Raw genomic sequence first — 26,655 nt, 5'->3', positions numbered from 1 at the left:
CCTCTCTGCTTCGACCATCATCAGTTATTTTGCTCCGTAAATAGCAAAACTCCTTTACTACTTTAAGTGTCTCATTTCCTAATCTAATTCCCTCAGCATCACCCGATATAATACGACTACATTCCATTATTCTCGTTTTGCTTTTGTTGATGTTCATCTTATATCCTCCTTTCAAGACACTGTCAATTCCGTTCAACTGCTCTTCCAGGTCCTTTACTGTCTCTGACAAAATTACAGTGTCATCGGCGAACCTCAAAGATTTTATTTCTGCTCCACGGATTTTAATACCTACTCCGAATTCTTCCTTTTGTTTCCTTTACGGCTTTGCTCAACATACAGATTGAATAACATCGGGGATCGGCTACAACCCTGTCTTACTCCCTTCCCAACCACTGCTTCCCTTTTATGTCCCTCGACTCTTATAACTGCCTTTCGGTTTCTGTTCAAATTGTAAATAGCCTTTCGCTCCCTGTATTTTGCCGCTGCCACCTTCAGGATTTGAAAGGGAGTATTCCAGTCAACATTGTCAAAAGCTTTCTCTAAGTGTACAAATGCTAGAAACGTAGGTGTGCCTTTCCTTAATCTATCTTCTAAGATAAGTCGTAGGGTCAATATTGCCTCAGGTGTTCCAATAAAAGTTGAAATTTATCTCACTTACTGAGCTCCCCTGGCGGTGCAAAAATTGAAGCTTCTAAGTCAATGCAATCGAAAGATAACGGCCATTTATGTCACATATTTTAATGGTCGATAACTCACTCATCAAATCCTGTAGGGTACTTCCTGTTGCCTTAGAATCACCAATTTTGGCAAAAAGGTAGATTTCACAGTACGAACATGGGAAAAAAAATTCCGAGAACTGTAAGTATGTAATTATATCACACGAAATTATTTTTTGTCGTTTCTTATCTGACTCTCTGTCTGTTTGTCCCTCTCTTCAAATTCCTTCTTTTAGGAACGGGTAGACGTATCAAGTTGGAATTTATGTAAACTACTGAGGTCTACGGTCCCTTGGCGGCGTAAAAAAAGTCGAGCATCTAGGTCAACGCAGTCGAAAGATACGACCATTTATCAAAACCTACAGCCTACTTCCCTTTGATCTACAATGACGAAATTTGATAAAAAGGAACATGTCACAGTAAAACCAAAGCAAAATATCCGAAGATTGTTAATCTGTAATTGTATCACATGAAACAAATTCATGTCACCTCCTATCTGACTGTTTGTCAGTCTGCTAAACTCATTTTTTTGTTAGGAAAGCGTAGACGTTTCATGTTGAAATTTATGTAAAATACTAAGTTCTACGGTACCTTGCCGGCGTAAAAAATCGTCGGTGTAAAAAGAATCGTGAAATTTGGTAAAATGCAAGGTTTCACAGTAAAGCCAAAGGAAAATCCGAAAAATTGTAAATTTGTTCAAATGGTTCAAATGGGTCTGAGCACTATGGGACTTAACATCTGAGGTCATCAGTCCCCTAGACTTAGAATTACTTAAACCTAACTATATAACCTAAGGACATCACACATATCCATGCCCGACGCAGGATTCGAACCTGCGACCGTAGCGGTCGCGCGGTTCCAGACTGAAGCGCCTAGAACCGCTCGGCCACCACGGCCGGCGCTGTAAATTTGTAATTATATCATATGGAGAAGAAATTGTTTGTCATTTATTATTTGACTCTCTGTTTGTTCGTTTGTTTAAAACCCTCCTTTCTTAGGAACGGGCACACCTATGAACGTGTAAGTCGATACAGTCGAAAGATACGGCCATTTATGTCACATATTTCGATTCTGGTAAACTCCCTCATCCGAACCCATACGGTACTTACCGTTGGCCTAGAAACGTGAAATTTGCTAAAATGTAGGTTTCACAGTAAAGCCAAACAAAAAAATCCGAAAAATTATAAATTTGTAATTATATCACATGAAAAAGAAATTTCTTGTCATTTCTTATTTGACTCTCTGTTTGTCCGTTTGTTTAAAACCCTTCTTTCTTAGGAACGCGCAGACCTATGAAGTCAAAATTTATGTAAAATACTGAGGCCTACCATCCTTCGGCTGTGTAAGAAAGAAAAGCTTCTAACACAGTTCATTCAACAGATATGGCCATTTATGTCACAGATTTTGATACTCACTCATCAGTACCTATAAGTATCAAATTTGACAAGAAGTAAGGTTTCACAGTGCAAGTAAACGAAAAAAATCCGAAAATTGTTCATTTGTAATTATAAAAAATGGCTCTGAGCACTATGGGACTTAACATCTGAGGTCATCAGTCCCCTAGAACTTAGAACTACTTAAACCTAACTAACCTAAGGACATCACCCACATCAATGGCCGAGGCAGGGTTCGAACCTGCGACCGTAGCGGTCGCGCGGTTCCAGACTGTAGCGCCTAGAACCGCTCGGCCACAAAGGCCGGCAATTTGTAATTATATTATACGAAAATATATATTTCTTTTGTTATTTGTTATCTGTCGTCAAACATGTAATAAAAACAATTAGTGGTTCTGCATAAAGGCTGACTGGGTTGCAATGATAAAAGTCAAAGATCAGGTAAAGAATGACTTTACTGCTAATATGACGTGTTTTGGAATTCATCCATCATCAGATATCCAGGAGCGATAGTCAGCAAATGTTTGTTTCACACAGAACTCGAAAAGCCATATCTACACTACTGGCCATTAAAATTGCTACACCAAGAAGAAATGCAGTTGACAAACGGGTATTCATTGGACAAATATATTATACTAGAACTGACATGTGATTACATTTTCACGCATTTTAGGTGCGTAGATCCTGAGAAATCAGTACCCAGAACAACCACCGCTGGCCGTAATAACGGCCTTGATACGCCTGGACATTGAGTCAAACAGAGCTTGGATGGCGTGTACAGGTACAGCTGCCCATGCAGCTTCAACCACAGTTCATCAAGAGTAGTGACTGCCGTATTGTGACGAGCCAGTTGCTAGGCCACCATTGACCAGACGTTTTCAATTGGTGAGAGATCTGGAGAATGTGCTGGCCAGGGCACCATTGGGACATTTTCTGTATCTATAAAGGCCCGTACAGGACCCGCAACATGCGGTCGTGCATAAACCTGCTGAAATGTAGCGTTTCGCAGGGATCGAATCTGAAATGTAACGTCCACTGTTCAAAGTGCCGTCAATGCGAACAAGAGATGATCGAGACGTGTAACCAATGGTACCCCTACCATTACGCCAGGTGATACACCAGAATGGAGATGACGAATACACGCTTCCAATGTGCGTTCACCGCGATGTCGCCAAACACGGATGCGACCATAATGATGCTGTAAACAGAACCTGGATTCATCCGAAAAAATGACGTTTTGCCATTCGTGCACCCAGGTTCGTCGTTGAGTGCACCATCGCAGGCGCTCGACCAACACGAGCAGCAATGTTGCGATACGACAAACCGCAATCGCGATAGGCTACAATCCGACCTTTATCAAAGTCGCAAATATTATGGTACGCATTTCTCCTCCTTACACGAGGCATCACAACAACGTTTCACTAGGCAACGCCGGTCAACTGCTGTTTGTGTATGAAAAATCGGTTGGAAACTTTCCTCGTGTCGCCACCGGTGTCAACCTTGTGTGACTGCTCTGAAAAGCTAATCATTTTCATATAACAGCATCTTCTTCCTGTCGGGTAAATTTCGCGTCTGTAGCAAGTCATCTTCGTGGTGTAGCAATTTTAATGGCCGGTAGTGTATATAAAGCGTGTCGGGGGCACGTGCAAAACAGTGCCGTCGTTGTCGTAAAGCGGAAACAGAGCAAGTTACCTGACGTCTAGAGGGGCATGTCCACTGGCTTTCGGGTCAAAGCTGGCAACATTTCCAAAACGGCTAAGTTCGTAAGCTGCTCGCATGCCGCCGTGGTTAAAGTATACCGAGCATGGCAAAACGGCGATATCCAAAACCGACGCCGCTGCAACTGTGGTGTACTACGGACCATCGATCACAAGGGGGATCGACGGCTGCGAGATGTGTATGAGCAAATAGACAGACAACTGTTGAGAAACTGACCATCCAGAGGACCAATACTGTCTCTGCAGTGACTTTCCAGCGAACGTTGCTGTGTCTGAACCTCCGTAGCAGGCGCCTGGTCCGTGCATTCCTGCTGACTACTGTTCATCGGCAAACAAGACTGGATTTTCCACACCAATACCGGAACTGGACGTCCAGTGATTGGCGACAGGCGACCTTTTCAGATGAATTACGTTTCATATTCCATCATCGGACAAATGGCCGTTGGCGCATAGGGCGCGAAACACCTGAAAGAGAACACCCCGCAACAATCGTCGGAAGAGGCCAGACTGGAGGAAGGAGCGTTATGTTTTCGTGGCATTCCCTGAGTGATCTCGTAATTCTGGAAGGCATAGTGGATCAACACAAGTACATATCTATCCTTGGGGACAATGTCCATGCCTACACGGCATCTACCAGCAGGACAATGCAACGTGTCACACAATGCGCAGTGTGCATGCTTGGGTCGAAGAGCGGCAGGATGAGTTTACCGAACTACCCCGGCTGCCAGAGGCCCCGGATCTAAAGGTAGTCCAGAATCTGTGAGACCACCTCGATCAGTCTGAACGCGCCACTGATCCTCAACCGAGAACCCCAACGCAGCTGGCCACAGCACTGGAGTCTACAGCGTTCCAAATCGCTGTCGGTACCTTCTAGAGCCTCACTGGCTCCCTTCCTGCACGTCTCGTGGCGGTCCACGCTGCAAGAGGTGGTTATTGAGACTTTTGGCAGGTGGTCACATTAATGTGGCTGGACAGTTTATATACAACGAAAAGTAATCCATAACTGATATGGTAACCCAACTGGCAGATACAAGAATCAAGGAATGTGAAAGGGAGTCAACAGTTAAGAAGGGACTGGGAAGGGGTTGTATCAAATCCCCAAAGTTATTCACGCTGGGAACAGAGTAAGCATTTAGCGAACCATAAAACAAATTTGGAAAACAAATTGCCGCCCAGTAAAAGGAAATAAAAACTTCAAGGATTGCCATTGGCACTGTAAATTTGTGAAGCACGTCAGAGAATTTGGAAATCATTTGAATGGAATGGATTGTGTTTTTAGAAGAGGTTATAAGATGAATGTCAATAACAGTTAAACAAGGATATGGATGTTTCGTCAAAATAAGTTAGGTGAGGTAAGAGAAATAGATTAGGAATGCATTCGGCCATGCCCTTTCGAAGAAATCATCCCTGCATCAGCTTCAAGCGATTTAGATTTCCTTATATGGCGTATGCCTGAAAGGAAGAATGCACAGATTTGGAGTTTCCCTTTCCCTGGTCATAAAGATAGTTCGAGATGACATGTAGGCAAGTTAGCATGAGGAAACCACACCTGTACCATTGGAAGTGACCGTTTCGGGATTCGCCTAGCTTAATTTACAAAAGCTGCGAAAATCGAAATCACTACGACGGAGAATTAAGTTCTACTCTCCCGCAACGAAAGGAATGCTCTACACACTGCGCCAGCTCAGCCGGTGGCCCCTCCTGAAGTAATATTTAAGTAAGGGTTATCCATATTAGTTTACAAAAATAGTTTATATCGAGCGTATAAAAAAGACATTGTTGTTGTTGTTGTGGCCTTCAGTCCAGAGACTGGTTTGATGCAGCTCTCCATGCTACTCTATCCTGTGCAAGCTTCTTCATCTCCCAGTACCTATTGCAACCTAAATCCTTCTGAATCTGTTTAGTGTCTTCATTTCTTGGTCTCCCTCTACGACTGTTACCCTTCACACTGCCCTCCAATACTAAATTGGTGATCCCATGATGCCTCCGGATATGCCCTACTAACCGATCCCTTCTTCTAGTCAAGTTGTGCCACAAATTTCTCTTCTCTCCAATTCTATTCAATACCTCCTCATTAGTTATGCGATCTACCCATCTAATCTTCAGCATTCTTCTGTAGCACCACATTTCGAAAGCTTCTATTCTCTTCTTGTCTAAACTATTTATCGTCCACGTTTCACTTCCATACACGGCTACACCCCATACAAAAGTTCCAAAAAGACATAAACAAGAAAAAATTCCCTGTAAAAGAGAAATATGCTAATATTAGACATTAATTCGAACGTCTTTTCTGGCTGTATTTGTGTGGCTTGTAGCGATATATGGATGTGAAACACGGACAATAAAGCAGACAGACAAGAAGACAATAACCGCCTTTGAAATGCGACAATACAGGTAGACAAATGTTGAAGATAACACTGGCAGACAGGGTAATCGATGAAGAGGTATCAAATCGTGCCTTTCTCTGTGTGGGATGCGGCTTATGGGCGCTCAACATCGAGGTCATCAGCGCCCGTACTTGTCTCTAGATTCATTGTGTTGTTTGCAGTTTTAGCCGGGCAGTTGATACTCCGTGAAAATCATGGGTTCCCAGTTCGTCGCTCGGTCCACTAGAAAACTGAGTTTATACACGCTTTCATGCATTTTGACTTTGATTACTTTTCCGTTCTGTTCAAATGGCTCTCAGCACTACGGGACTTAACATCTGAGGTCATCAGTCCCCTAGAACTTAGAGCTACTTAAACCTAACTAACCTAACGACATCACACACATCCATGCTCGAGGCAGGATTCGAACCTGCGACCGTAGCGGTCGCGCGGTTCCAGACTGTAGCGCCTAGAACCGCTCGGCCACTCCGGCCGGCAATTGGAGTTGGTTACTCATCTTCGCGACGCCATAGTGTTTACTAAATCAACATGTAACGAAACGTGAGCGAAAAACATGTTTCAAAATTTTACAATAGACTGACGTAAGACATATAGTTCTGTACGTCTGTTCGACAACCTTTTGTGAAAACGAAAATGACTTGCGCTACTTTCCAACGATCGGAACACTTCGCTCCTCCAGAGACGTACGGTACATTGCTGCCAGAAGAGAGGCAAGTTCTTTCGTACCTCTTACATCATCCATTTTGTGATTCATGCTAGGCTATAGTCTGGAGATGTGGTTGAGCTCTGTACTGGCCATACTTTAGTCAAAGGGAGAATGATGGAACCTTCTGCTTCGGCCGGGTAACGTGTTTTGGCGATGAAGCTGGGGGCTCGCAGCTCGCTTGAGGACAAGGAGCCCCGGGAACGCTGCACGCAGAGAATCCAATCCGTTCTTAGAAATATTTATCAAAACGCCTTGCGACCCCTGGAGTCACTGTGGATCCATAGCGGCTGTGGGAACTCCGAGGCTATTTTGGAGCTGCCAAAGCCACATATAGCCAAGTTAAATTGTTCTCGGAAGTGATTGCCACAACACTTTGCGACCGCTCGAGTTTTTATGGAACCAAAGCGGCTCTGAGCACTCTGCGTCTATTTTGAAAACCCAGAATGGAGATGTGTCGGCAGGTACCAAGTGTTAGTTTCCCTTTGATAATAATAGCTGTGGTTCCCAGGCAACAGTTACACCGCGAAATTCGTCTGTGAGGAGCAAGAGGGGCAGAAGGGTAGCAGGGAACTGAGTGACCAGTGACTGCTCGTTGCTGTGATTATTTATGAGATAGTCAATAAAGCGAGGGCAGAGGCCAAGAGTGGTGTACCGGAGTGCAGGAGTGAAAAGAGTAGTGAGGGCAGTGGCTGTTGGCCCGGAGGCGGAGCCACGATTGTAATTGTGAAGTGGTGATGCCGGCCGTTGTGGTCGAGCGGTTCTAGGCCCTTCAGTCCAGAACCGCACTGCTGCTACGGTCGCAGGTTCGAATCCTGCCTCGGGCATGGATCTATGTGATGTCCTTAGGTTAGTTAGGTTTAAGTAGTTCTAAGTTCTAGGGGACTGATGACCTCAGATGTTAAATCCCATAGTGCTTAGAGCCATTTGAACCATTTGAAGTGGTGAAAAATGAAATGATGTTATTGCATTGTTGGCCGGGAGGTCCCTTGCAGGTTCGGCCGCCAAGTGCAAGTCTTATGTCCCTAGGCGCCACATTGGGCGACTCGCGGCCGATGATGAGGATGAAACGATGATGAGGACAACACAACACCCAGTCCACGAGTGGAGAAAATCTCCAACCCGTTCAGGAATCGAACCTGGGCTCAGTGCATGGGAGGCAAGTCCATTTCCACCCAGGTAAGCAGGCGGACATGGTGAAGCGGTAACAGCGCCGTGAGGAGTTGGAAGCCATCCAGAGGACGAAAGAGCAGTTCGCCAAGGACCGGTCGAGAACGGTGAGGTGCAGCGCCCACTGTCAATGGTAAAGCGCCGTTGTATACTTTCTGTAGTTTCATTTACAAATGGGAACAAGTAATTCTGATCAGTTGAAGACTGGAGAATGGTTTGTTAGTGGGTTTTATTTGTAGTCAGGAAGGACTGGAAGTGTCAAATGATGTAACAGAGGCAAGATTAAACCTTATTTGTCGTCGGTTATTAGACAATATAAAGACAAGGGCTAGACGAAACCTTTCTTGTCAAAGTGTAAAATGATGGAAACGGTTATTAAAGAATGTGAATAAAACCCTTTCACTTTTAATTTATATTTCCAAACCCCTGTAATAGTTACTCTTCACATGTAAATGTTATATGTGCTATGTGGCATCATTTCTTTTTCAGTGTCCGCCGTAAACTTTGTGTGGCGTAAGGCTGCGTTTATATATAGCGTCTGTATTTCTGAATTGATTTACCTACGGTTCAACGATCCTTTTGAACGGACGCTGGGTCTTCGCGACAGTCAGATGAACCAGTGATTTGCGTTTAGAATAATTCCCCTTCTCTGACCGGTGAACCAATTGTATTGAGGATGGCCACCCAAAATAATTAGCATTTTCGCTGTTGGGAGAGCTGGTATTAAAGTCTGACAATGGCAGTTAATCCGACTGAGGTAGTACCTGGCTATTCAAAAAGAAGGAACAGATTTCAAACATTTATTGCTTCCAAGCTACGAAAGATAGAAACATAATTCCCAAGTTCCTGGAAAAAGAAAAAGTTCGAATTTTTATGCATTAAATGCGAGCGCCATGTGTTGTCCGACAAATATCAAAACGGTGGCTCATTTCCTGCCACGCAGGAATCAGCTGGTCTCTCGTTGTCGAATTCACAACTGCAATAATGCGATGTCGCAGACTTTCTAGAGTGTCAGGCTTAGGGGGGATTAAAACCCGGTCTTTTACGTAATCCCACAGATAAAAGTCACAAGGTGTGAGATATGGAGACCTGGGAGGTCATCGGTCATGAAGTTCATCTTCTGCTGCTTTCTTCCAGTCCAACGTCCCAGATCTCACACATTGTGACTTTAATCTGTGGGGTTACGTAAAAGGCGGCGTTTTTACCCCCCCTCCCCTATGCCTGTCACCGCATTTCTGCAGCTGTGAATTCGATAACGAGAGACCAGCTACTTTGTGTGCGGCGAGAAATGAGCCACCGTTTTGATATTTGTCGTGTAACACATAGTGCTCAAATTGAATACATAAAATTTTGAACTTTTCTCTTTCCAGTAACGCTGGAATTGGGTTTTCTATCCTTCGTAGTTTGGAAACAATAAATATTTGATATCTGTTTCTTCTTTGTGGGCAACGGCCTTGCTGCCGTGGATACACCGGTTCCCGTGAGATCAGCGAACTTAAGCGCTGTTGGGCGTGGCTGGCACTTGGATGGGTGACCGTCCAGCCGCCATGCGCTGTTGCCATTTTTCGGGGTGCACTCAGCCTCGTGATGCCAATTGAGGAGCTACTCGGCCGAATAGTAGCGGCTTCGGTCAAGAATACCATCATAACGGCCTGGAGAGCGGTGTGCTGACCCCACGCCCCTCCTATCCGCGCGCTCCTCTGAGGATGACACGGCGGTTGGATGGTCCCGGTAGGCCACTCGTGGCCTGAATACGCTTTTTTTTCTCTTCTTTGTGAAAACCCCTGAACATTTAAGGGAGGGAGCATTATAATACTATAATGCGATCGTCTTTTGTGGTACAGTTTTAAAAAAGGCATTTAGTATTTCGGGCTAACCTGTGTCACGTTCCGTTTCAGTGACATTATGGTCACAGAGTGTCTAGACAGGTGACTTCAATCCGTTTACTGACTTAGCACAAGATAAAACTTTTTAGGATTTTCTGTCGAGTGGAGAGGTTCATCAAATCAGTCTTCGAGCTGAAGATCACAACAGTAATGTCGTGTAGTGTAGTCTCAGTCCCAGACGGTGCGTTGCCTTTCGGTGGTCGTGATCACGACTCGCTTCGCCGAGACTGTGGTCTGGAAGAAGCGCCGCCCGTGACCTTGATCGCGTCGTCACTGACCCGCAGGCGTGTGGGGAGTTGGGGTGCTGTAGGGCAACCTGTGGCGTACCTCTCGGCTACCCAAAGCACAACGCCAGACACCTTACCCTGGTCCACCGCCCTGCTTCAAGGTCTCGAATGAGCGGCTCGGCGCACCGTCGAATACTGCCCGCTTCCTTCTCTCGTACAGCGATAACACTTTCGACGGTGCCATTATTCACGAATTCTGTCACTGGGATGAAATCAGGGCGACGGTAAGAATGAACGATCGTACACTCGTTGAAGGATTTTTTTTTATTGTCCCTGCAGGAGACCTCTGGGTTAGTAAGAGTAACGATAACTGGTAAAACAGGAATCGAAGTATTTGGTAAAATAGGAATCTAAGTACCTTGACGATGTATGAACTGCAAGACAGCAGGCGATCGCAGGACAATTCCAGGAGCTCTGTGATGCAGAACGAACCGTTGCCTCTGCAGCGGCGTGAGCGCTGATACGAAACTTTCTAGCAGCGTCAAACTGTCTGCTGGACTGGGACTCGAACCCAGAAGCTTGACTCCCGTGGCCGACGCTCTTACTGGATGAGCTGTCCGGCACGACTTACGCCCCGAGGCTGAGGCACCAGATTTGCCAGAACCCAGACTTCAGAGAAGCTCTCTTCCGTACTCTGGAGAACTACCACTCGTGGAAAAATAGGACATTGCGTAGAAATGTGTTTGACTCAGCCTAGGGTCTTTTTCTCAATTCTTCAGCTGTTTGTGCTCTGTTTTGCAAGTTCTTGGCAAGTTAACCTCCTCGGTCCTTACGCAGCATATAAGCTACAACCAACTTTCATTTTTTTTCTAGCTCAGGGAATAAACTCACTGTACCTGACTGTAGTTTAAATCATGTGCTTTCTGCGCTTCACTTGTTTTCGCTTCAGTGTATTCCCATCGGATGGCAACATCTGCTTGAAGAACTCTGTTTATCGCAGTGGCAGCATGACTTCGACAAATAAAGGTCATATGTCTTTAAAATATGCTGTAATACGCTAATATGCCCTAGACTATCGAATATATGATTGTTCATTTCATCACAACAATTCAGCGATTATTTGTTTCGTAGTAGCAGTGGATCTACATCTGGCGAGTATCTACACTCTCACATTCTAGTGACACTCGGTGTTTAATATCGAGTTTTCTGAGTATTGCACATATTTCAGTTACTTTCTAACATAAATGGTAAAAACCCGAGTCACACCAGTTGTTTGGATGTAGTATTTCAATAAACAGTTTTTTGATGTTGCTGAGCAACAGTCACACAATAATTTTTAAATGAACATACCGTCAGTTGACTATATTGTTGTTTATTTAATTACGACCCAGTTTTCGAATTTTTCTGCCATTTTCAAGGGATTCAGTCTACCTTAGTAAACATGTTTTTACTAAAATGACGCTCTCCCACTATTATTTACTGATTTTTTTACAAGATCATGACTTAACACCTGGCTTTTCGTGGGGAGACAGTATTTTTTTTTTTAATTTATGGCCAATTTTGAGCTTGATGTCCTGCAATATATGTTAATGACGTAAACTCACTTGAAAATGCCATAAAAGGCCGAAACCTAGGTCGTAATTAAATAAACGACAATGTAGACGAATCGAGTGTTTTTATTTTAAAAAAATTGTATTATAGTGTTATTTTGACCAAGAACAAAGCATTGACCACATGTCCGACATGTCCGAAAGAACGGATACCATCTTCATATAGTTAAGGCTAACCTTCTTCTTCTGTGCGGACGCCCACATATTGTCCGAACTCTTACGGGACTCGGCAAGATTGTCTGCCGCGAGTAATGAATGTAATGGGCAGGGGCACTACGAATGAAGTGTCTGCAAATTAAGTTGGGAATGTGGGTCTCACGGGGAGCGTGCAAGAGATAAGTCCCTGCAGTCTCAGTATCTTCTGTGCCCTCGGTGGCTCAGACGGGCCGGCATGATAGCTCAGTGTGTTCGGCCAGAGAGCCGGTGGTCCTCTGTAGTAAAAAAAACTGAGTTAAGGAATCAACGATCAAATTGAACGGTTGTCGTGTGACGTCCGCCCAGACCAAACGCAACGAACAATATAGAACAAAATTAAAAAAGAAAACAAAGATCGATAGAGCGTCTGCCATGAAAGCAGGAGATCCCGGGTTCGAGTCCCGGTTGGGGCACACATTTTCAACTGTCAACTGTTCCCTTTGATGTACATCAACGCCTGTCGCCGGCATAGGGCCTTGATTTAATTATCGTTTAATTTTTCAACACGTGCGGCATATTATATCACGCACATTCCACCTCCTCCCTCGTATACTTTCACCTGAGTCAGCTGTCGCTACTAATTATGATTCACCCTCTATAAAAGTGTTTCACTTGGACACCTCTGGCGCTTATCTCAGCTTGGCGCTCCAAGCCACCGTTAGTGTCGCTTGGGTATTAATGCGGCCCTGGTTCCAGGAGTGCTACACCTGCCAAGTTTGCAGGAGGGCCTCTGTGCAGCAAGGACAGTAAGAGAGAAGTCCTGGTGGAAGTAAGGCCATGAGGATGTCGTGCCTGGACAGTTCCGTCTGTGATATTAAGTTTGCATGCTATTTAACTTCTGGAAGACGGAAATGGAATTTCGGAAACAGTTTTTCTCTACACTGTTCACGTGTTAGGCCTGAACCGATTTTTCTATCCCCATCAAATATCGATTTTTCCGAGCGTCTTTTTGAAAGGATCCGCATGTATGTCTGCGAAACTCGTAAGGAAGGGGAGAAGGACGTTACTCATGAATATATGTTTAAATATATAATGCATGCCAATTAATACATTCGAAACTGTTTTACTGTATTCACAGGAATCACTTGCATGCTGGAAAAAAGTTGTAGGCAATCACTGGAGGAAAAGTATTGTACTCCAACGTCTTGGGGACTCCGAATAGCTAGAAAACTTCCACACATCCGTGTTCCTGTGCAAATAACTATTCCCTCTTTTGCTGTTGATCGTGTACTACAGCTTTGCCACTTACAGAGAGACTGAGTATAGCAGTTTACCGTATTTTAGCCAGCTGTGTCCTATAGGTCACAGGTTTATTATGCCTTTACGTCGTGTAAAGGTACTTGTCATGGTTATAAGTTTTTTATGCATTCTTTATTAGTTTAATAAGGCATACTCATAGATCGAAACCGGTCTTAAAATAAAATAAAAATATTTTGCGGTCAAAGACTGTTTTGAATTTCACGAATACCATGTGCTTCTTCTTAGACAATCAGATTATTGAAATACAGAAAATATACAAGTTTCCGTTTGAGAGTGTTGCTGCAGCGTATGTGCGACGCAGCGCGACTCCAATCCCGGTATACAAGCACCGACATGTTGGCACGCGATTAGGGTGGCATTCTTGACTTTCCGACGAGGGTCCGGTAAATGCGGAAACGTGAACTTTGGCAACATTATTACCAAATGCATCCAAACAGGACCAACGGGCTGTTATTCTTTTCTTGGCTACCGAAGAAAAAGCACCGGCAGACATCCATCAGAAAGTGAAAGTTTTGTATGAGGCAGCGTCTTTGCCGAAAAATACCGATGTGGAATGGTGCGCCAAAGGGGCTGCTGCTTCATGATGAAGCACGTCCCCATATCGCCAATCTCGTAAAGCAGAAGTTATGCCAATTCAAGCGGGAAACACTCGAGCACCCGCCTTACAATCTTGATCTCTCCCCATGCGGTTATCAAACCTTCGGTCCCTTAAAGAAAGACATTGATGGGTCGACGACTCCTGTCGGATGAGGATGTGCAGCGGGCAGTTACGGACTTCTTCACGCAGCAGGACACGGTGTTCTACAGACGGGTGTCTTGAACGTGGTGCGTCGATGGGACGATTGCCTCAACGCTCGCTGTGATTTTGTCTGATTGGCATACCGATTCTGGACAGTCCCGCCTTCGAACGGAAACTTTGTTTATCGCTGATTATAGCATCATTTACATTTGATTTTCCGTCTTATAAAGATAAAATATGTTTCTCTTTAGTTTAGAAAGGCCTTCAACACATATAAAATCCCTTCTCTCAAATGAACCAAAAATTTTTTAATGCAACTATGAACCTGAGACATGGAAACGTGTATCGATTGCGTTAGCGGAATTCGGACACATAAAACCTCATTTCGAGAAACATCACTGGAAAGTTAACATGACCAACCAGAAGCCGTATTCGGAAATCGATTTATGAAAACCAGATATGGGAGTCCATGAAAACATACAGTTCGCATGCCAAATTGTCGCTTATAGACTGTTGGTTACTTGCAAAGTTCAGAAATATTGGGAGAATATTTTGTTGCTGTTGCATAGAACTGGTTCTAGGAATGAGTAAATGCAACTTAATGGAATTTGGACATGTATTAAGACATAAATTAATAGTTAATGAGTTACTGGAAAGGAGATTAAATTGGGCAGTTGAAGATGTAGATGAAGATTTGGAGTTACAGGTTATGTTATTATGAAGAATATTAATATGCAGACATAAAAAGATAGCAAAAACCGGAGGAAATAGGTAATGGTATCGATATAGCTGGAATACTGAAATACAAAAATAAAAATTGTAATGGGCCTAATTGTTTCAAAACGTTCTGTTGTTTGTTTCTGTGTAGCGTAAGAGATAATCAGTAAAATAAGGTTGATCTTGATGGACTTTGTCTGACATTTCCTCAGTTGGTGATAATATATGAGGGCTGTTCGAAAAGTAAGAAACGATCGGTCGCGAAATGGAAACTACACTGGAATTCTTACGAAGATTTGCATAGATGCGGTGGGCAGACATGCACGTAGACAGCCCCACATCACTCGTCTCAGTTCGGAGCACACAGTGAGCGCATAAAGATGCCTAGAAAATAGTGTCTCGCGCCAGGTATGGGTGCATAGATGTGGTGGGCAGACATGCACGTAGACAGCCCTACATCACTCGTCTCAGTTCGGAGCACACAGTGAGCGCATATAGATGCCTAGAAAATAGTGTCTCGCGCCAGGTATGGGTGCATAGATGTGGTGGGCAGACATGCACGTAGACAGCCCCACATCACTCGTCTCAGTTCGGAGCACACAGTAAGCGCATAAAGATGCCTAGAAAATAGTGTCTCGCGCCAGGTATGGGTGTCTTCCGAGAGATTTCGCCTGATATCATGCAACCCCCACATAACCCAACTGCCATGTAGTTCTTTCTTCGTGACTGTACACTGCAGGGGCAATGAGGAAGATCCTGTAGCGTCTTCGTTGCCGAGCGTTTGATCACCCACCATACAGCCCGGACTTTGCACCTTTGACTTTCGTCTCTGCTCAAATTATCCACTAGCTACGAAGACAACATTTTGACACAGACTAAGAGCTGCAGTCCAGTGCAGGAAATTGTCGGAAAGCACAGGAGGCCGCCGTCTATGACGAGGGTATTGCAAAGTTGGTACAACGCTACGTCAGATGTCCACGTCGGAGTGCCGACTATGTAGAGAAGTAGCTGGAAGGTGTAGCTAACCGTTGCAGATAAAACAGTTCAGATTTTCTCTGTGGTTTCCATTTCGCGACTGATCGATCCTTACTTTCCGAATAGCCCTCATAGTAATGTTGTTTGCTAGAGCCATTTTATACGCAAGTGAGGGTAATATTTACGTTGCGTAGGCCTGTATGTACAGGGCTATTACATATGATTGAAGCGATTTCATAAATTCACTGTAGCTCCATTCATTGACATATGGTCACGACACACTACAGATACGTAGAAAAACTCATAAAGTTTTGTTCGGCTGAAGCCGCACTTCAGGTTTCTGCTGCCAGAGCGCTCGAGAGCGCAGTGAGACAAAATGGCGACAGGAGCCGAGAAAGCGTATGTCGTGCTTGAAATGCACTCACATCAGTAAGTCATAACAGTGCAACGACACTTCAGGACGAAGTTCAACAAACATCCACCAACTGCTAACTCCATTCGGCGATGGTATGCGCAGTTTAAAGCTTCTGGATGCCTCTGTAAGGCGAAATCAACGGGTCGGCCTGTAGTGAGCGAAGAAACGGTTGAACGCGTGCGGGCAAGTTTCACGCGTAGCCCGCGGAAGTCGACGAATAAAGCAAGCAGGGGGCTAAACGTACCACAGCCGACGGTTTGGAAAATCTTACGGAAAAGGCTAAAGCAGAAGCCTTACCGTTTGCTACAAGCCCTGACACCCGATGACAAAATCAAACGCTTTGAATTTTCGGCGCAGTTGCAACAGCTCATGGAAGAGGATGCGTTCAGTGCGAAACTTGTTTTCAGTGATGAAGCAACATTTTTTCTTAATGGTGAAGTGAACAGACACAATGTGCGAATCTGGGCGGTAGAGAATCCTCACGCATTAGTGCAGCAAATTCGCAATTCACCAAAAGTTAACGTGTTTTGTGCAATCTCACGATTTAAAGTTTACGGCGCCTTTTTCTTCTGCGAAAAAAACGTTACAGGACGCGTGTATCCGGACATGGTGGAAAACTGGCTCATGCATCAACTGGAGACCGACAGCGCCGACTTCATCTTTCAACAGGATGGTGCTCCACCGCCCTTCCATCATGATGTTCGGCATTTCTTAAACAGGAGATTGGAAAACCGATGGATCGGTCGTGGTGGAGATCATGATCAGCAATTCATGTCATGGCCTCCACGCTCTCCCGACTTAACCCCATGCGATTTCTTTCTGTGGAGTTATGTGAAAGATTCAGTGTTTAAACCTCCTCTACCAAAAAACGTGCCAGAACTTCGAGCTCGCATCAACGATGCTTTCGAACTCATTGATGGGGACATGCTGCGCCGAGTGTGGGAGGAACTTGATTATCGGCTTGATGTCTGCCGAATCACTAAAGGGGCACATATCGAACATTTGTGAATGCCTAAAAAAACTTTTTGAGTTTTTGTATGTGTGTGCAAAGTATTGTGAAAATATCTCAAATAATAAAGTTATTGTAGAGCTGTGAAATCGCTTCAATCATTTGTAATAACCCTGTATTTCGCTTCTGCATGCTTCTAATCACCATCACTCATGCTGCTCCTTGACTTCATATGCGGTAAATTATGCCATGATATAATTAGCGCTGACTACATTGTGACTCCATGTAGTAACTCAGCGTATCTAACAACCTTGTTGATGACGATGATGTTGATTTGTGGGGGCTCAACATCGTGGTCATCAGCGCCCATACAAGTTCCCAATTTTTCCATTTCCAGTCTCGCCACGTCCCGAAAGATGATGAGATGACAACACAATCACCCGGTCGTCGGATGCAGAAAATCCCCGGCCGGAAATCGAACCAGGGACCGCACCACCTTTGTTGTCTCCGTAACTACACCGATCACGCTACCATTAACGAAAGGGTAGCACATAATTCCGTGATAATCTTTCAGGAGACGGAATTAGAATAAAATCAGAAACCTGATCTCAGTGTACTGAGTGCATATTCCTGATCACAATGACGGCTTCAGTTTCACAAGTTTCTTACCACTAAGACCTTCTGAAATCAGGAACGTATTTCCACTCTAAATGTTCTAAGCTCTGCAAAGAGTCAAAAACATCATTGATTCAGGAGAAAGGTTGCGTCAATTATTATCGCATACCGTCGAGGGACATGAAAGGGAAGCAGTGGTTGGGAAGGGAGTAAGACAGGGTTGTAGCCTCTCCCCAATGTTATTCAATCTGTATATTGAGCAAGCAGTAAAGAAAACAAAAGAAAAATTCGGTGTAGGTATTAAAATCCATGGAGAAGAAATAAAAACCCTAAGGTTCGCCGATGACATTGTAATTCTGTCAGAGACAGCAAAGGACTTGGAAGAGCAGTTGAACGGAATGGAAAGTGCCTTGAAAGGAGGGTATAAGATGAACATCAACAAAAGCAAAACGAGGATAATGGAATGTAGTCGAATTAAGTCCGGTGATGTTGAGGGTATTAGATTAGGAAATGAGACACTTAAAGTAGTAAAGGAGTTTTGCTATTTGGGGAGCAAAATAACTGATTATGGTCGAAGTAGAGAGGATATAAAATGTAGACTGGCAGTGGCAAGGAAAGCGTTTCTGAAGAAGAGAAATTTGTTAACATCGAGTATAGATTTAAGTGTCAGGAAGTCATTTCTGAAAGTATTTGTATGGAGTGTAGCCATGTATGGAAGTGAAACATGGACGGTAAATAGTTTGGACAAGAAGAGAATAGAAGCTTTCGAAATGTGGTGCTACAGAAGAATGCTGAAGATTAGATGGGTAGATCACATAACTAATGAGGAAGTATTGAATAGGATTGGGGAGAAGAGAAGTTTGTGGCACAACTTGACAAGAAGAAGGGATCGGTTGGTAGGACATGTTCTGAGGCATCAAGGGATCACCAATTTAGTATTGGAAGGCAGCGTGGAGGGTAAAAATCGTAGGGGGAGACCAAGAGATGAATACAGCAAGCAGATTCAGAAGGATGTAGGTTGCAGTAGGTACTGGGAGATGAAGAAGCTTGCACAGGATAGAGTAGCATGGAGAGCTGCATCAAACCAGTCTCAGGACTGAAGACCACAACAACAACAACCGTGCTTTGGTAATTTGATTAATGCCTTATACTTCTTCGGATGTAACAAACAAGTTCGGTCTCACTGTTACGCTTATTTACCGCATTTAGTAAGCAAGGAAGATAAAGTTTAAGACGATCGACTCGTGTTCGAAGCGAAACGCTTTAAAGTCTTGTCAGACCAAAAACTGGTGGACTATAGTGAGTAGAAATAAGTAAGGAACTGAAAAATTTCAAAGGAGTGGCGCTTGGTTGGAGAAGTTTTTGTTTGATTGGAACTGAAGGTATTTTACGAATTCCAGTTGGGAAAACAAAACAGAGGCGTCACTTCTAAACAGATTAGAGCGTACCCAAGTAGAAAAAGAAGGTCGTTTCCCTTGTGCACTGTCCACTGATGGATGGAGCAGAGGTAGAGGCGACCTCGTCACCGTGGCTGCCATGAACCATACGGCCGCTACTGGAGTACAAAGTTCGATGAAGATTACTGTAGCAGATATTGGACCTAAATTTTGGATACTTTCCAGCTTATTGCAGATTTACCCTCGAAGGAGCAAACAAGAAAAAATTTAACGAAATGACTCTTAATTTGCTGCTCTTTTCCGAGTTCTTTCCACCTCCTTACCTCCTTAATTTGACTACAAATACCATATCACTGCCACTGTTATTGTTAAGTATACTTCCACACGAGACATTATGCACTTATAGCCACAGTCCTTTTTAGAATTGTTCCTCCTGAGTCCAAAATTACTCTTGAGGAGAAAATCGTGAAGCTGATGGTACTTTCTTGCCAATAGTCAGCATGAGGATAATGCAGTGATCGAAAGTTACGTTATTTTATTTCTGCCTTTTCCAGCAAATGCTTAAATAAACTGCAGTATAGTAAGCTTAACTGCTTCACCCGAGAATGAAATAGGAAGGTTTGTAATGTGAATGGCAACAAAAAATTTAAAAAACTCGCCAGGTGCGAATAGAACCCGCGCGCTGAGGTTTCCGTACAACCTTAATTATGCATATAGACAATTCATAAATTCTGGTAATACAGTATCTCGACCGTTTTTACCTGTGGTTGACATTGATAGTTCCATGTTATCGGTCCCAGGGATTCCAAGATTTTTGAGAATGTTTTAATTTCAAGTTTGAAGTCGGGTAACAAATGATAAAAGGAAACTTTTTTCGTGTGACGTAATTACTAAGTAACAATTTTCAATCGTTTCCCTTTACTTGTACTGTGAAACCTTGCTTCTTAACAAATTTCATGACTGTAGGTCTACGAGAAGCACCCTATAGGTTTTGATGAGTGAGGTTTTGAGTATCAAAATATGTGACATAAATGGCTGTTTCTTTTGATTGCACTTAATTTAAGGGCTTAAAATCTTTACACTGCCAAGCGACGATAGACCTTATTCTGTTATCTAAATTTGAACTAGCTAAGTTCACTCGTTCTGAGAGAAAGAGTTCTCAACAGTCGCACAGGCAGACAAAGGGACGAACAACAAACTGACCCTACAAGAGTTTCGTTTTTACAAGCTGAGGCACAGAACCTTAAACATGAGGTGGCATACTTCGTTGGGCTGGTAGGATACTTGGGAAACGTAATCTGTCTGCAAAGGACGTTACATACAAAACACTCGTGCGACCCATCCTGGAATGTTGATCAATTGTATGGGGAGCATACCACATAGAACTGACGTGGGATATTGAAAATGTACAAGTGGTTCTAAGTAAGCATGTCTCACAGGAGAGCATCACGGAAATAAGTTTTACCTGCAAGGCGTTTGAAGGATAAAGCAAACTATCCCGTGAAACTATTTACAAAATTTAAGGAACCAGTATTAAATGAGGCACCTATGAAGTTAGACTTAGAGAAAGCTTTTGACAATGTTGACTGGAATACTCTCTTTCAAATTCTAAAGGTGGCAGGGGTAAGATACAGGTAGCGAAAGGCTATTTACAATTTGTACAGAAACCAGATGGTAGTTATAAGAGTCGAGGGGCATGAAAGGGAAGCAGTCGTTGGGAAGGGAGTAAGACAGGGTTGTAGCCTCTCCCCGATGTTATTCAATCTGTATATTGAGCAAGCAGTAAAGGAAACAAAAGAAAAATTCGGAGTAGGTATTAAAATCCATGGAGAAGAAATAAAAACTTTGAGGTTCGCCGATGACATTGTAATTCTGTCAGAGACAGCAAAGGACTTGGAAGAGCAGTTGAACGGAATGGACAATGTCTTGAAAGGAGGATATAACATGAACATCAACAAAAGGAAAACGAGGCTAATGGAATGTAGTCGAATTAAGTCGGGTGATGCTGAGGGAATTAGATTAGGAAATGAGACACTTAAAGTAGTAAAGGAGTTTTGCTATTTGGGGAGCAAAATAACTGATGATGGTCGAAGTAGAGAGGATATAAAATGTAGACTGGCAATGGCAAGGAAAGCGTTTCTGAAGAAGAGAAATTTGTTAACATGGAGTATAGATTTAAGTGTCAGGAAGTCGTTTCTGAAAGTATTTGTATGGAGTGTAGCCATGTATGGAAGTGAAACATGGACGATAAATAGTTTGGACAAGAAGAGAATAGAAGCTTTCCAAATGTGGTGCTACAGAAGAATGCTTAAGATTAGATGGGTAGATCACATAACTAATGAGGAAGTATTGAATAGGACTGGGGAGAAGAGAAGTTTGTGGCACAACTTGACCAGAAGAAGGGATCGGTTGGTAGGACATGTTCTGAGGCATCAAGGGATCACGAATTTAGTATTGGAGGGCAGCGTGGAGGGTAAAAATCGTAGAGGGAGACCAAGAGATGAATACACTAAGCAGATTCTGAAGGATGTAGGTTGCAGTAGGTACTGGGAGATGAAGCAGCTTGCACAGGATAGAGTAGCATGGAGAGCTGCATCAAACCAGTCTCAGGACTGAAGACCACAACAACAACATGAACGTACTATAATTGCTATACACCACACGTAAAGATCGAGAAGGCAAGATTATACTAATTCAGCGTGCATAGAGGCATTTAGGCAGTCCTTCTTCCCTGACGCTATACGCGAATGATGCGGAAGGAAACTCTAAAATGTGGTACAATGGGAAGTACCATGGGCTAGTATATCAAAGTGGTTCGCACAGACTTTGCAGAGTACGGATGTACATGTAGCAGAAAAGTGCCCACCAATATGAGCTTCAGAGGGATTTGTAGAGTATGGGGGTGGCTTTTTGCCCTAGAAAGAAAGGCGGGACCTCGGCCCGTTCGCTAAGTGACAGAGGCGGAGCAGCCCCGCCCAGTGTGAGAGAGCGCGCTAGCTGCGGCTGCGGCTGCTGCTTTAGAGTGGCCTTGAGCCGCGTTACTCACCCCGCTCTGCCGGAGACTCTCCATCGACTGCGCCCTGCCGCCCGCAGCCGCCGCTCTGCGCATGCGCAGCTCGCGCTCGCATCCCCTGCGGTCCACCCTCCCCCTCCGCAACCCTCTGCGGCAATTTTACGACCTGTCCCAGACGGGGCGCCAGTTCTCCCTCTGCAGATACAGTCCACCGCGCACTGCTGCACAAAACATTTCACACACTGTGGAGGAAAATCGTCTAGAAAGTAAGAAAAATACGTCGCAACGAGCAAATATTAGTACCGGTTCGTTATAATTAAAGTGCAGCTATAAGGCGGGCTATAATTATCGTGTGGCAGAGAAGTTTTGTAGGTGTTCTGCTGCGTTAATGCAGAACTTATTCATGCTGGGGAAAAAAAATACTTGGAACTTTGGACACCTGGTGCAAATCTCGCGCTGAGAAACACATATAGAAATTTTTCCGTATGTAATTAATTAGGTACAAAACGTGGGCACAAGAGGTCAAACAAGTGAGAATGGCATAATGTTGGTTTTATTATTAACCGCTACTTACACAATTTGTTCAGTGTGAGCACCGAAACGTCGACAAGATGGTGTGCAGCGTCAGTTTTGCACCTGGTGGTCAGCATTGTAACTAATGTTTTCCAGCGTAGATCTGTCACAAAAAATGGTTCAAATGGCTCTGAGCACTACGGCACAAACACCGAGCGAGGTGGCACAGTGGTCAGCACACTGGACTCGCATTCGGGAGGACGACGGTTCAATCCCGTCTCCAGCCATCCTGATTTAGGTTTTCCGTGATTTCCCTAAATCCTTTCAGGCAAATGCCGGGATGGTTCCTTTGAAAGAGCACGGCCAATTTCCTTTCCCGTCCTTCCCTAACCCGAGCTTGCGCTCCGTCATTAATGACCTCGTTGTCGACGGGACGTTAAACACTACTCTCCCCCTCCCCCCCCCCCCCCCGCCCCCCCACTACGGCACTCAACATCTGAGGTCATCGGTGTTGTGGGTTGGCAGGAGAGCCAATACCGGGTTATTAGAGGAAGCCGAAAAGCACGCGTTTTAGCTCACGCAGGCTGGCGTGAGGTCTGGAACAGGACAAGGAAATTAGAATTTCGAAAAAACGGACGTAGTTGGTGGAATACTTAACTTTAATCCATTAATGATGAGCGTCGCTCGTGACTGTACAAGATTCAGTATCTATAGTAACTGGTAATGGCGCCTTGCTAGGTCGTAGCAAATGACGTAGCTGAAGGCTATGCTAACTATCGTCTCGGCAAATGAGAGCGTATTTTGTCAGTGAACCATCGCTAGCAAAGTCGGTTGTACAACTGGGGCGAGTGCTAGGAAGTTTCTCTAGACCTGCCGTGTGGCGGCGCTCAGTCTGCAATCACTGATAGTGGCGACACGCGGGTCCGACGTATACTAACGGACCGCGGCCGATTTAAAGGCTACCACCTAGCAAGTGTGGTGTCTGGCGGTGACACCACAATCGGTCCCCTAGAACGTAGAGCTACTTAAACCTAACTAACCTAAGGACATCACACACATCCATGCCCGAGGCAAGATTCGAACCTGCGACCGTAGCGGTCGCGCGGTTCCATACTGTAGCGCCTAGAACCGCTCGGCCACTCCGGCCGGCAAGTCTGTCACATATTAACGCATTACCATGTTTACCAAGTTTCGCTACCATACGGTAATTACAGCACACACTAGACCTCCCTGCACCCTGCACTTTAATTATAGCCACCTTGTACAAATATTAGCACACAACTCTCTCTAAATTTACAACTATATCTACACTCTGTGAAGTACATAGCAGAGGGTATGTCCCACTATACCAGTTATTAGGGCTTTCTCTTGTTTCGTCTAGTATGGAGCGCAGGAAATATGATTGTTTAAGTTCTTCTGTGCACGTCGTAATCAATCTAATCATTTTGCTGCGCGGGGTAACCGCGCAGTCTGGGGCGCCTTGTCACGGATCGCACGGCTCCCTTGTCAGAGGTTCGAGTCCTCCCTTGGGCATGGGTGTGCGTGTGTTGTCCTTACCGTAAGTTACTTTAAGTTAGATTACGTAAACCTAGGGACTGATGACATCAGTAGTTTGGTCCCACAGAACTTACCACAAAGTTCCAAAAGTTCCAATCTAATTATTTCACCACAATCCCTGTGGGAGCGATATGTAGTGGGTTACAGTATGTTCCTAGAATCAGCATTTAAAGCCGGTTCTCGAAATTTTGCTAGTAGACTTATTCAGGAATGTTACTGTCAACATTCAAGAGTTCCAATTCAGTTCTTTCATTGACACTCTCCCACAAGCGAAACTAACCGCTGCACATTCGTGTTGCCCTTTTCTGTATACGTTCAATATCCCCTGCTAGTCTTATCTGGTAAGAGACCACACGCTTGAGCGATAATCTAGAATGGGTCGCACATGTGATTTGTAACGAATCTCCTTTGTAGACTGATTACACTTCCCTTGTATTCTACCATTAAACCTAAGTTTGTTATCTACACTACTGACCATTAAAATGCTACACCATGAAGAAATGCAGATGATAAACGGGTATTCATTGGACACATATATTACACTAGAACTGACATGTGATTACATTTTCACGCAATTTGGGTGCATAGATCCTGAGAAATCAGTACCCAGAACAACCACCTCTGGTCGTAATAACGCCCTTGATACGCCTGGGCATTGAGTCAAACAGAGCTCGGATGGCGTGTACAGGTACAGCTGCCCATGCAGCTTCAACACGATACTACAGTTCATCAAGAGTAGTGACTGGCGTATTGTGACGAGCCAGTTGCTCGGCCACCTTTGACCAGACGTTTTCAATTTAGTGAGAGATCTGGAGAATGTGCTGGCCAGGGCAGCAGTCGAACATTTTCTGTATCCATAAAGGTCCATACAGGACCTCCAACATGCGGTCGTGCATTATTCTGCTGAAATGTAGGGTTTCGCAGCTATAGAATGAAGGGAAGAGCCACGGGTCGTAACACATCTGAAATGTAGCGTCCACTGTTCAAAGTGCCGTCAATGCGAACAAGAGGTGACCGAGACGTGTAACCAATGGCACCCCATACCATCACGCCGGGTGATACGCCAGTATTGCGATGACGAATACACGCTTTCAATGTGCGTTCACGACGATGTCGCCAAATACGGATGCGACGATCATGATGCTGTAAACAAAACCTGGATTCATCCGAAAAAATAACGTTTTGCCAATCGTGCACCCAGGTTCGTCGTTGAGTACACCATCGCAGGCGCTCCTTTCTGTGATGCAGCGTCAAGGGTAACCGCAGCCATGGTCTCCGAGCTGATAGTCCATGGTGCTGCAAACGTTGTCGAACTCTTCGTGCAGATGGTTGTTGTCTTGCAAACGTCCCCATCTGTAGGCTCAGGGATCGAGACGTGGCTGCACGATCCGTTACAGCCATGCGGATAAGAAGCCTTGTCATCTCGACTGCTAGTGATACGAGGCCGTTGGGATCCAGTACGGCGTTCCGTATTACCCTCTAGAACCCACCGATTCCATATTCTGCTAACAGTCATTGGATCTCGACCAACGCGAGCAGCAATATCGCGATACGATCAACCGAAATCGCGATAGGCTACAATCCCATCTTTATCAAAGTCAGAAACGTGATGGTACGTATTTCTCCTCCTTTACACGAGGCATCACAACGTTTCACCAGGCAACGCCGGTCAACTGCTGTTTGTGTATGAGAAATTAGTTGGAAAGTTTCCTCATGTCAGCACGTTGTAGGTGTCGCCACCGGTGCCAACCTTGTGTGAATGCTCTGAAAAGCTAATCATTTGAATATCACAGCATCTTCTTCCTGTCGGTTAAATTTCGAGTCTGTAGCACGTCATCTTCGTGGTGTAGCAATTTTAATGGCCAGTAGTGTACTTTTCTTACGACTGAGCCTATGCGATCATTCCTCTTTATGTCCCTACTGAGCGTTGCAAACAAATACTCGTACGAATTTAAAGATTCCAACTGTGATTCACTGTTATTTTATTCATAGGATATTACATTTTCTTCATTATGTGAAGTGCGCAGTTTTACATTTTTGAACATTTAAAGCAAGTTGCCAATCATTTCACCACTTTGAAATCTTATCGAGGTCTGACTGATTATTTGGACAGCTTCGTTCAGACTTTACTTCGTTATAGATAACTGTGAAATTCTGAGGTTACTATTGTGAGGCATTGGCGTCGTCCTGGCCCTTTTCTCACACTTTTTAATCAATGTAGAACCGCATCACAATAAATAATTCAATCTTCCATTCCAATTTTAATGAGAACGTGAAACATGTGTGCTAATGAGGTTCGGTGAATGCTGTAGTTAGTTTTACCTCGATTACAGCTTTCTTTAACATGTTTTCAGTACTACATTTTTTTTTTCTATCTAACTTTTCTGCATGTGGGAACAGCATCTGGAGCTACGTGTGGGGGCCTCTGAACTTGCAGTTCTCATGGGTTCTGTCACATGTTGACTTCCGCAACATCATTTCGGCAGGCGACCTCGTAGC

General features: G+C 44.3%; 1 protein-coding gene across 1 annotated transcript in view; it reads right to left on the bottom strand.

Annotated features, from left to right (window-relative positions):
* The window catches only part of LOC126094681 (dihydropyrimidinase-like), a 346,768-nt gene extending 324,615 nt beyond the window's left edge, over window positions 1–22,153 (bottom strand). Inside the window, exon 1 of the mRNA XM_049909199.1 lies at window positions 22,120–22,153. The gene's annotated coding sequence lies outside the window, so the exon portion shown is untranslated. The remainder of the gene's footprint in view (window positions 1–22,119) is intronic.
* Window positions 22,154–26,655: the final 4,502 nt, after the last annotated feature.

Source organism: Schistocerca cancellata, chromosome 8 (assembly GCF_023864275.1).
Source record: "Schistocerca cancellata isolate TAMUIC-IGC-003103 chromosome 8, iqSchCanc2.1, whole genome shotgun sequence".
NCBI lineage: Eukaryota > Metazoa > Arthropoda > Insecta > Orthoptera > Acrididae > Schistocerca > Schistocerca cancellata.
The sequence above is the reverse complement of the archived record's forward strand: the minus strand, read 5'-3'. Positions and strand labels throughout refer to the sequence as shown.